This window comes from Taeniopygia guttata, chromosome W, assembly GCF_048771995.1.
Source record: "Taeniopygia guttata chromosome W, bTaeGut7.mat, whole genome shotgun sequence".
In the NCBI taxonomy this organism is placed as follows: Eukaryota; Metazoa; Chordata; class Aves; order Passeriformes; family Estrildidae; genus Taeniopygia; species Taeniopygia guttata.
The window spans coordinates 28,679,395-28,691,263 of NC_133064.1; the positions used below are offsets into that span (position 1 = coordinate 28,679,395).

General features: G+C 44.7%; 1 long non-coding RNA gene across 1 annotated transcript; it reads right to left on the reverse strand.

Moving 5' to 3' along the window:
* Positions 1-9,911: 9,911 nt before the first annotated feature.
* Positions 9,912-11,188, reverse strand: LOC140682115 (uncharacterized). The gene is made up of 2 exons (XR_012053362.1): positions 10,964-11,188; positions 9,912-10,539 (listed from the first exon to the last, which is right to left on the reverse strand). It is a non-coding gene; the product is annotated as an uncharacterized lncRNA (long non-coding RNA).
* Positions 11,189-11,869: the final 681 nt, after the last annotated feature.

Here is an 11,869-nt window from a genome sequence, read left to right on the forward strand (position 1 = left end):
TGTGATTCCTTCTTGAACTGCATATGGTCTCCCATATAATATTTCAAAGGGGCTCAACTTTTCTTTTGTTCTTGGTTTTGTCCGAATTCGCAAAAATGCTAATGGGAAAGCTTGGGGCCAAGGTAGGTTTGCCTCTTGTCCCAACCTTACAATCTGTTGTTTAATCAAATGATTCATCTTTTCCACTTGACCACTCGATTGAGGATGATATGGGGTATGTAGCTCCCAATCTATCCCCAGGTGATGGCTAATTTGTTGCACAATTTTGGAGATAAAATGCGGCCCTCTATCTGAGGATATGGTGGCTGGAACTCCAAACCTCAGTATTATTTCTTGCACCAGTGCTTTGGTTACCTCTCGTGCTTTAGCAGTCCTAGTACAAAAGGCTTCTGGCCAACCCGAAAAGGTATCAGTCAATACCAGGAGATAACAATATCCCCCCTTCCTGGGTAATTCTGCGAAATTGATTTGCCACTGCTGCCCAGGTCTGCAACCTTTCCCAATTTATCCAACTTTAGGCCTTGGGATGTTTTTAGGATTAGTTCGGAGGCAAAGGCTACACTGACGAGTTACTTGTATTATTGTGCCTTGTAGTTTCCTAGCTATAATTTTTCCTTTCAGATGGTTATACAGGGTATCTATTCCCCAGTGTGTTTTTTCATGTTCTTTTTGCACTAATGACTAGAACAAATAGGAGAGCACTACAAGTCTCCCTTCCTCTGTTACAGCCCATCCTTCTTGATTATAATTTGCTTTTTCTGCCTTAATAAGTTTCTTATCCTTTTTATTGTACACTGGCTTAGCTTCAATAGAAATCTTTCCATCTGGGATCAATGTTGCCTCCACTGTCTCCTCAACTACCTCACCTTTGGCTGCATCTTTTGCCTCTCTGTCCGCCAGCATATTCCCTTCTTCCAGTTCAGAGCTCACTTTTTGGTGTGCCTTAATGTGCATGATGGCTACCTTCTCAGGTACTTGCACTGCATCAAGTAGTCTCAGTATCTCTTGTGCATGTTTAATATTCTTCCCTTGCGAATTCAACAGTCCTCTCTCTTTCCAAATGGCTCCATGTGCATGCACCACCCCGAATGCATACCTTGAGTCCATGTAAATGTTAATCTCTGTTCCTTTTGCCAACTCTAAGGCTCGAGTTAAGGCGATTATTTCAGCCTTCTGTGCAGAGGTGTTTGCTGATAAAGGTCCAGACTCTATTACCTCTCTGCTTGTGGTAACCGCATACCCAGCATGCCTTTTTCCACTGATGACATAGCTGCTTCCATCAGTAAACCAAGTCTCAGCACCTTTGAGTGGGATGTCCTTCAGATCCGGGCGGCTGGAGTAGGTGGCTTCAATGGTCTCCAGACAGTCATGGATCACTGGTTCTCCCATACCCCCGCTGAGAAAGGAAGCTGGATTCACAATGTTAGTTACCACAATTTCAACATCATCCTGTTCTACTAGTATAGCTTGGTACTTCAGAAACCTCTGTGGAGAGAGCCAATGCCCGCCTTTTGCCTCAAGGACTGCAGACACTGTGTGGGATACTAGCACGGTCATCTTCTGGCCTAGGGTGAATTTGCATGCCTCTTGGATGTTCACTGCCACTGCTGCAACAGCTCTGAGACACCCTGGCCATCCCTTAGCTGCTGTATCCGGTTGTTTGGAGAGATAAGCCACTGCTCTCTGTTGCAGCATTTTTGAGAGAAAGAGGGCATGAATTGTGAAAGTTGAGCTACTCCAGGCTAGGCCTCAGATTGAGGCCTGGTGGGGCCTTCAGGCCTCTGACGCAGTTAGAAATTCAGAGTTTGTGGCGCAGATAGAAAATAGCCTTAAGGTATTGTGGGGACCACGGGGTGTGAACTAGTATAGGTTTTATGGTGTACAGTGTAGGCCGTTTTAAGGAAAAGGTAAACAATGTTAGCCTACCAATCAGAGTGTCTTTGTTTCTGTAAACTATGTAGAAGCTTATATAAACTACCGCCTGATTTTGAATAAACGGAGAACGTTGCATTAATCATATTGATTGGATGTGCGTTTGTCTTGTCCAGTTTCCCGTTTTCCTGAGGTTCCCTGGCTTTAAGTGGCGCCCGCACAGGGACCCAGGAGGCTCCGAAAAGGCTGCCAAATTACTTTTAGAGTAACGGGCAGTCGGGTTTGAGTCGCGCGACAGAAATTTAGGTCCAAATCGCCTCATGGTGACGGGACCGGGATCCCAAATTCACTTTTTGTGAACGGGGATCAAGTGGAACGGAGCAGAAGTCTCCAAACTCCGAATTGGGCCGTTCCCAACGGGAGGAAAAAGACTCTTCGCATTGTTGTTTGTTTGCGAGAGTCCGTGGAGCAGTGGGAAGACCTCGGCGTTCACAAGAGACCCGAACGGCGGGGGTGGACGTGGCCGAGGCCGGGGAGCTGGAGCGGAGTTGCTGCCTTGCCGAAGAAAAGCGAGAGCGGAGCAGCCCACGGAGGGTGAGGTAAGCCGCGGAGACAGAGAGAGGGTGAAAGGTTCACCATGGATGGAGATTTACAGGCTTCAGTGCGGCTGCTCTTTCATATTCTCTCAAAGAGAGCTGAAAAAGTTAAAGAAGCCGATTTAGAACAGTTGGTCCTTTGGGCAAGAAGCAAAGGCAAGCTGCAAAAACCTTCCCTGATTTTTAGTGAAACCAAATGGCAAGAGCTGGGGCAGCTGCTTTGGGATGCGGTCATAGAGGGCAAAAAGGACAAGAAAACACTAGTAGAGCTTGGAGGTGTTTGGAAGAAAGTTTTACATACCTTACAGAGCCTGGCCGCGGACAAAAGAGCAGCGGAAGCTGCAATTCAAGCATTTGAGCAGTCCACGTCAGAACAGATAGAAGCGCGAAAGCCATCTCGGGTTGAAAAATTTTTTAATGTTTGTAATATGCGGCCAGTGCGAGGGCAGAAAGCCCCAGTCAGCCCCTCTGTCAGGGATTTTGTTGCTCGTTTGGAGGGAAACGCAGAGCCGGGCGGCGCGGGGCCGGCCGGCGCGAGACAAAGCAGGGATGCGGCTGCGCCCGGAGCGGAAGTGTGCTCACGAGCAGCGGATGTTAACAGCTCTGCGGTTCCGCGAAATGCGGCAGACCAGGAAGTGGCCCTCCCGGGTCCCTCGGGAGGCGGGGAGACACCTGAGGAGGCAGGCGGAGTTGGTGACGAAACAGGGCTGAGTCAGGAGGAGGAAACCGGGGGCGGAGATCAAGGCAGAGACCAGGGCGGAGACGGGAGCAAGGCGGCGCCGGCCCCGCGCCCCCCCGCAGCGGCGGCGGCGGCGGCTGCCACCGGTGCGTGCAAACGCAGAGGAGCGGCTCGCCGATACCCGCCGGCGGCGGCGGCCGCGGCCAGCAGCCTGGCGCGGCTTAGAGGGGCTGGACACCCCAATGCTAGCGGGATGGCAGAAGTAGCCACCCAGACAACACCAGAGCAGAGCCCCGAAAATGCCAGTTCCCATCCCACCACGGTAGCGCTGCGCAGCCCACTCCCATTGAGCTCAGATTCTGATGACTCAGAACCGGACCTCTCTGTTGTCAATTGCAGCAGGGACACGCGATCACAGAACAAGATACAAAGACCAAATATATTACAGAAAGAAATAGCCCGCCTTGCCACCCTCTCAAATCGTCAGGCTCCACCAGTGGAACCTTCCACTGGCCAGCAATTGGCATCGCCAGCAGTTTTAAAAAATCCCTTGCAGTCCCGATGGGCGTCAGTTGTGAAAGATGCTCTTTTAGACGGTGACTGGAAAGCTGCCAGCTCCCTGGCTTGTCCTGTTATAGTGTCTAATGGGAATGCCATCTGGGAGCCCCATGACTGGAAAATCCTACAATCAGCTAAGCAGATAGTCACCGCTTATGGGATCAGATCAGAAGCAGCCAGGAACATCATTCAGTATATATTCACAGCAGATGTGCTTTGTCCTGGTGATTCATCTAACATTGCATCCCTGCTTCTGACACCTTCTCAATTCCTCATGTTTGAAAGGGAATGGAAGCGGTTGGCAATTGAAGAGGCCAACAAACACACAGATGTGGGAGACCCCTTTTTTGGAGTCCAGCCAGATATGCTGACTGGGCGAGGACCATATGCAACCAATCAGGTGCAACTTACCTTTCCTGTTGAAATACACAAATTGTCACAGCAATTGGCCCATCAAGCTTTGCTTTTGGTACCAGACAAGAAAAAGTCAGCATCCTATGCCACCATAAAGCAAGGAGCCACTGAACCATTTGGACAATTTATTGATAGGCTGTCAGCTGCTTTAAAGGATGCACCTGACGTGCCACCAGACGTTCAGGAACATTTATTCCGATCCCTTGCTTTTGAGAATGCTAACCCACCCACCAGAACCATCCTAGCCACCCTTCCTCAGGGCTGTCCAGTCGATGAGATGCTTGTCAGAGCCACACGCGCAGAACAGAGCAACCAAGCTGCGGCATTCACCGCAACCATCCAGGACGCAATTCAACAACAAGGACACATCATTGCAGCTGCTTTATCAAGCAACAACACAAGGAGACAAGAGACGTAATGAAAAAATATAGCAATACTGAGTGTTTTCCATGATGCCAAGAGGGATGGACATTATGCAAATCAAAGTTATTTCAAATACAATGTGGATGAAAATTACTGTAAAAAAAAAAGGATAGAAATGTTAATAATGATTTAATTGCAAAAAATGTCTTTGAAAACAAAGATTTGAGAAAAGTCAGTCAGATGGAATGTTGGCATTGAGTTCACAATTTCTGTTTTTGAGTTTTTATAGATAATAAGATAAATAATAATTGTCAAGTTTTTATAGGTGATGATAAGTAGTGATTGTTACTAATGTTATATGAATGCTTTGACAAGATTGTTTTAAACTATTTTAAACATTTCTTGTTGATAGGTTAATCATATAATGTGAGTTGTCTGATTTTTGTGATAAGAATTATTATTAAGATGTTAAGATATTGAGGTGTTGTTTTAATATTTACAGTCAGTTTTCATATGTTTTATGGGTTTTTTAAGTGATTGATTGTAAGATGTGTTTTTCAGGATCCTGTGTGTTTGATTTTTTAACTACTCATGTGTTTTCTTTATTCAATTTTCTATGCAGCTGCAGTTCATCTTCTTTTAAAAATTTATAGTCCAAGTTCTGGTTCAAGATTTCAGACTTCAAATTTTCAAATTTTTGAAGAAAAGGTTTGTTGTATTTAGAGAATTTTTGTTTTAAAAAGAAATTTTAGACAGGTTCAATTATTTGATGTTTTGATAAATTTTTAATAATAAGGGTTTTTACTTATAACTGTTATTTTTAAGACTTTTGTTTTAAACATATCCTCCAATTAGAGTTCGAGCTCTGGCCAAGCTCTGGCTCTACGTGGATGGTGTGATTGATCCAGGTGTTTTCTGCATCAAAAAAGTATTCAAGTCCTTTTGGCTTGACAATTTGATCATACAAGACAGCTGAGCCTCAAAGGGAGTTTGGAAAAACATGATCCGGACATGTTTTATCCAAATCTCTGTTGTTTTAAGGTTTTTCAGCTGCTGCAGACTCTGGGATGACAATTTGATAGTGTAGCACTTGGTAACTGTGATTTTATATGTAATATTGATTGTGTATTATTTGATTGATTTTTATTTGTTGTTAGTTTCTTTACTATATGCATTGTTTTGTTCTTAATGTTTTTCATGTTTATAACAAAGATGTTGATATTTCCATTTCTTCATGCAAATTTTAGGGAACAGAATTGAGAGAGGACCCTCCAGTCCCTGTGGGGGTGTTGGGTTTGTTTGTGTTTTAACAGGTGCAGAATCTAAATGGATTTCAGTGAAGAATGTGGAACTTATCAATTGCAAGAGGGCACTGATCTCTCCACAAGTGGATCAGAGGATGCACAGCAAAAGTGAATTGTGCAAAGATTTGTGTTTCACCCACAGAAGATCGTGGGCTTTGAGGTTTTTTTATAAGTGTGTTTTTAATGATGTTATAGAATTTATTTTTTTTTGCTAAGTATTAATAAGTTTTAGTAATGCTTGTGATTTTTCTGTTCATCTTGCCGTTGTCTTTCAATGGCAAAAGAAAAAGAGGGAGGTCCCAACGTGGATCAACAGAAATTCTACTTGAGTGAGTGTTTTTACCCGTCCAACCAAGACGTCTGAGCAGGACAGATGCTCTTGCTGCATTGATACGAAAAGGCAGAAACAGAATTTTAAAAATAGATGAAAAATATATCAACCCGCAGTGATAACAACGTGAACAACAACAGTTTGCCTGGAACATCCCTGATGAATCCAGTTCTGATGAAAATTAATTTTGTAGAGTACAGAAAAATAAGTTGAAATATCATAAGTGTGAAGTTAGATTTATCAGAAGTTAGTTTATTAGAAGTTATAGTTTATGTTTAAAATTAAGATTGTTTCTTTCATGTTAGCTGGGTCAAAGGGTATTGCACTTTTTTTTATCTTTATAGTTATTTAAATTGTTATACCGTGTTTTTTACAGTGTGTGCAAAAATTAGTTCATTGAGCCTTCACTCCAGCCTGAGTAGCTCAAAAGAAAAAGAGGGAATTGTTGCAGCATTTTTGAGAGAAAGAGGGCATGAATTGTGAAAGTTGAGCTACTCCAGGCTAGGCCTCAGATTGAGGCCTGGTGGGGCCTTCAGGCCTCTGACGCAGTTAGAAATTCAGAGTTTGTGGCGCAGATAGAAAATAGTCTTAAGGTATTGTGGGGACCACGGGGTGTGAACTAGTATAGGTTTTATGGTGTACAGTGTAGGCCGTTTTAAGGAAAAGGTAAACAATGTTAGCCTACCAATCAGAGTGTCTTTGTTTCTGTAAACTATGTAGAAGCTTATATAAACTACCGCCTGATTTTGAATAAACGGAGAACGTTGCATTAATCATATTGATTGGATGTGCGTTTGTCTTGTCCAGTTTCCCGTTTTCCTGAGGTTCCCTGGCTTTAGCTCTCTGGTACGGGCCTAAGTTCTGTGCTAGTATTCCCAAGGCGATCCCTTGTTTTTCGTGGGAAAACAGGAAAAATGGTTTACTCACGTCTGGAAGTCCTAAGGCTGGAGATCTCTGCTCTCTTCTGTGATCAGGGCATACAGAGGTTTAACAAGTAACCCATAGTTATAAATCCATAGTCTGCACCACCCTGTCATGCCTAAAAAGGTTCTCAGTTCTTTCACTGTCTAAGGTCTCGGGGTCTGACATATTGCTTCTTTGCAATACTGGCCCAAGGTCTTTTGTCCAGCACTCACTTCATAACCCAGGTAAATGACTGTTTGCCTCACCATCTGGGCTTTCTTCTGGGATACTCGATACCCCTGTAGGCCCAAAAAGTTTAGGAGGCTTACCGTCCAGTCCACGCATGTTTCCTGGGTCTGGGTGGCTATCAGGAGATCATCCACGTACTGAAGCAACTGTCCTTCTCCTGGTGGAGGTTCCCAAGATTCTAAATCCTTGGCAAGCTGTTCCCCAAATATAGTAGGAGAGTTCTTGTATCCCTGTGGTAATACACACCATGTGAGCTGGTTCCTCCGTCCAGTTTTGGGGTTCTCCCATTCAAATGCAAAAATTTTCTGGCTGGGTCCATGGAGAGGGAGGCAAAAGAAAGCATCCTTTAAATCTAAAACGGTAAACCATGTTAGTTCAGGTGTTAAACGAGTTAACAAGGTATAAGGGTTAGCAACTACTGGGTACAAGTCTTCAGTTACTCTGTTAACTGCCCTTAAATCTTGTACTAACCAGTATGACCCATCAGGCTTCTTTACTGGCAAAATGGGAGTATTAAAATCAGATTGACACTCTTTTAACAGTCCTATTTGAAAAAAAAATCTCTACAATTGGGCTAATCCCTCCTCTATCTTCTTTCTTCAGGGGGTATTGTTTAACCCTCACTGCCCATTCTCCTTCCTTAAGCTTGATTTGTATAGGTAATGCATTATTTGCTCTCCCTGGTATATTAGATGTCCATACCCCAGGGAATACTTGATCCATTATTTTCTTGGAGTTTTTCTCTTCTTCACTTACAGTCTCAAGTTCTTTAGTTATTAACATTAGGCTCAACAACTCCACACATTGTTGGTCCTTTACCTCCAAGCTAATTTCTCCATTTTTAAATATTATTTTTGCATCCAGCTGCTCTAGCAGATCCCTGCCCAAAAGTGCAGATGGAGCATTAGGCATATATAAAAACCGGTGAATTCCCCATTGCTTTCCCAATTTATATTTTAATGGTTTGCAAAAATATGCTCTTTCAGATTGGCCAGTAGCCCCCTTTACCATAACATAATCATTTGTTAAAGGTATTAGGGCCTTATTCAACACTGAAAATGTTGCCCCTGTGTCCACTAAAAATTCCACTTCCTTTTCTTTATTCCCTAGTTTAACTATAACCAGAGGGTCCCCTAGGGTAGGGCCTTCCAGTCCTCCTCATTCCTCCTTCGCATGAGCAACCACCCTTTCTCTCCCCCCCCCACCCCCCGCCCATGGCTTTTTTTCTGTTCATCACCCCTTCTTCGTTCTGGGCACAATCAATTATTAGTTAACTACTAAATCCTAATTTCATCAAGGTCTACTCATTTATTTTAATTAACTCTGGTAAGGCTTATTTCTAACTAAAATCTTAGCTCCTCTAAAATCTCTAAATTCCTTAAAATTTGTGTTTCAGTCCCGCCACTGCCGCCGCGGGCAAGGCCCCACGCCGCATCCCGCCTGGCCCAGCACGGCTCGGGTCTCCCCCCGCGGCTGCCGCCTCCGAGACCATCTGTGCCCGTGCCGCGTCTACGACATGCGAGAGATCCCGTGCCCCAGCTTCCGGGTTTCGCTCCACCTGTCGCTGTCGAGGCGGGACGGGAATGAAGACACTGACCAGATCAGAAGGCTGTGAGAGTAAAACTCCGTTTTATTCAAAATACACTGCTCTTTTACACAGAGTTTTGTGAGGACCAACTCCATTGGTTCTGAAGTGAAAACAGCCCACAGCATTGGTGCAAAGTGCTTGACGCACGGTGATAGAACTTAACTATAAACAATGTGAAAAACAAGAGAGATAAAGAATTATTTACATTCTTCTCCAGCTCTTTCCCAGGCTTCTGCCTGGCTAGAAACTCTCAGTTTCTCTCTTTGACCGAATCTGAGACCCACAAAATTACAAGCTACCCCCAGCTGCAATGTTATTTTGCCCAGGTAAGTTTTAGTTTCAGTCCTTTCTCTCTTGGTGTCACTTTCCAAGGGGCTTCTGGAGCCTTCTTCACTCGCGAATGGTGGATCTAGGCATTTTGCTCTTTGATTGCGGTGGTAGTGGTGAGAAGCACCTGGTATGGTCTCTCCCATTGTGGCTTCAAGGTCTTTTCTGTAAAAGATTTAATATATACATAGTCCCCAGGTTGTATGTTATGTACTGGTCCATCTAATTCCTTGTTCTGAGTTCTAGCTACATATTTTTCAATTTCTCTGAGCTGTTTACTTAAAGCCACTATACAGGTGGCTAATGTTACCTCCCCAATGTGGGTGGACGTCCCCTTTTGTGTTCCATATGGCCTTTTATAGAGTATTTCAAAGGGACTCAGGGTTTTTTTTAGCTCTAGGTTTAGTTCAAATCTGTGACAGTGCTAGTGGAAGAGCTTGGGGTCATGGTAGATTAACTTCCTGCCCCAATATTACAATTTTCTGCTTAATCAGATGATTCATTTTCTCTGCTTGGCCGCTCAATTTGGGGCGGTATGGAGTATGTAATTTCTAATCTATGCCTACGTGGTTACTAATCTGTTGTACTATTCTGGAAACGAAATGTGATTCCCTGTCTGAGGATTGTCATGGTTTGACGCTGGCACAATGCCAGCGCCCCATGAAAATACAACTTACCAATCAAATGCTGTGAAATGTGATCAAGAACAGAGCAAAGCAGGCCAAACTTAATAACAAAGGAAAAAACTTTATTACACTACTACTACTACTACTATAAAAGGAAAAGAAAGGAAAGAAAAAAACCACACAAAATTCGAAATGAAAACCTTCCAAAACATTTCTCCTCCCTCCACCCAACTCCACCAAACCCCAGCGAGACCCATTTGGATCCTTAATCAAGTTTTCACCCTTCAATATAATCAATACTGAGTCCATCGGGGAAGAGAGGAGTCCCTCTTGCACCATAGACCCCCAGGAAACACAGCTGCCACCTCTTGTGTTTCCAATGTCACACGTGGCACTGCCCAGACACACCGGCCAGTGTGACACTCTCCTCTCCATGTCACAGTGCTCTCACCACCGTGCATGGACAGAGACTGCTTATAGGGCCCCTTTAAGGATGCTTTGCCAAGGACCACCAGGAACAACAGTCCAGTATCACAATTCGGGACTAGAGTCCCCCCCATTTTCCCCTGGGGCCGAGGGTCCAAAAGACAGAGATCGCCTTCTCTTCTTCTCTGAAGATGAAGGGCATCCTCACACCCTCCTCAGCTCTCTCTCTGTCCACTCCAAAACTGGTAGTTGCTGAAGAAGGTCTCTTGGCTCACCAATGCATCCCCCTAAAATGCAGTCCCTCTTGAAAGAAAGAGTGGTTCAGTCTATGGTAAACAAGCAGAGTCCAGCCAAAAGCCACTCTATCATCTGCCCCCCAACCTTCTTCTCTGAACATCTGAGGTTTCAGGCTGTCTCTCTTTTCTTCAAATTCAGGAGGAGTAATATTTCATAAAGCCTTCATTTCACAGGAAAGGGTTAAAATTCCCAGACTCCTGGACGGCTGCAATCTCAGCCCAGGACTCTTTCTCTAGTCTCCCACGCTGGGCATCTTTCCCCCCCCCCTTCTCCTTCTCCTCTGCCGGCAAACTCCTAGGTGTCTGCTGGCTCTCTATCTCTTTTCCCTCTGGCTTAGGGGAGGGGGAACAAAAACATCCCAGATGTTCTCCACCCTTCCGTCCGCAGGAGCTGTCCCAGCTCGGTTCCGATCCTTTACCTCCTGGCCTACCTGTGCAGGCCGCATGGCTCCCCTCCCCCACCCAGCCCGGGCTGGGCAGGGGAGGTCCGTATCATGTGGTGACCGGAACCAAAGAAGGACGAGTCCTCCTGGGAATTCCGCTTTTAACCCCTCTGTGTTCTCAGAGGCGTGTCCACCTTCAATTGGTCACCCCAAGTGTCAGTATCTAAACCTGACCCCTGACTGGACTGACCTCTTCCTTCCAAAAAAAATTCTCTTCCCATGTCAAACCATGACAGGATATTGCGGCTGGAACTCCGAAACGTGGTATTATTTCTTGTAATAATATCTTGGTTACTTCTCGAGCTTTGACAGTTCTGGTGGGGAATGCTTCTGGCTACTTTGAAAATGTATCAGTCAATACTAGTAAATACTCATACCCCCCTTTCCTTGGGAGTTGTGAAAAGTCAATTTGCTACTGCTGTCTGGGTCTCTGGCCCCTCCCAATCTGACTGAGTTTTGGTCTGGGGATATTCTTGGGTTTAGTCTGGAGGCAAAGATCACATTGTTGAGTCACCTGAATAATAGTGGTATATAGATTTCTGGCAATGATCTTTTTAATTAAATAGGTGTTCAGTACATCTACTTTCCAGTGTGTTTTCAGGTAGTGACTGCATATCTAGCATGTCGCTTCCTACTGGCAACATAGCTGCTCCCATCAGTGAACTAGGTCTCTGCATCATCTAAAGGAGTGTCCTTTAAGTCTGAGCGACTGGAGTAAGTAGCTTCAATAGTCTCCAGGCAGTCGTGGTGTACTGCTTCTCCTTGATTCTTACTGAGAAAAGAAGATGGGTTGACAATGTTAGTTACTACTATCTCTATATCATCTTGTTCTACCATGATGGCCTGGTACTTCAGGAACCTCTGTGGTGAGAGCCAGTGGCCGCCCTTTACTGC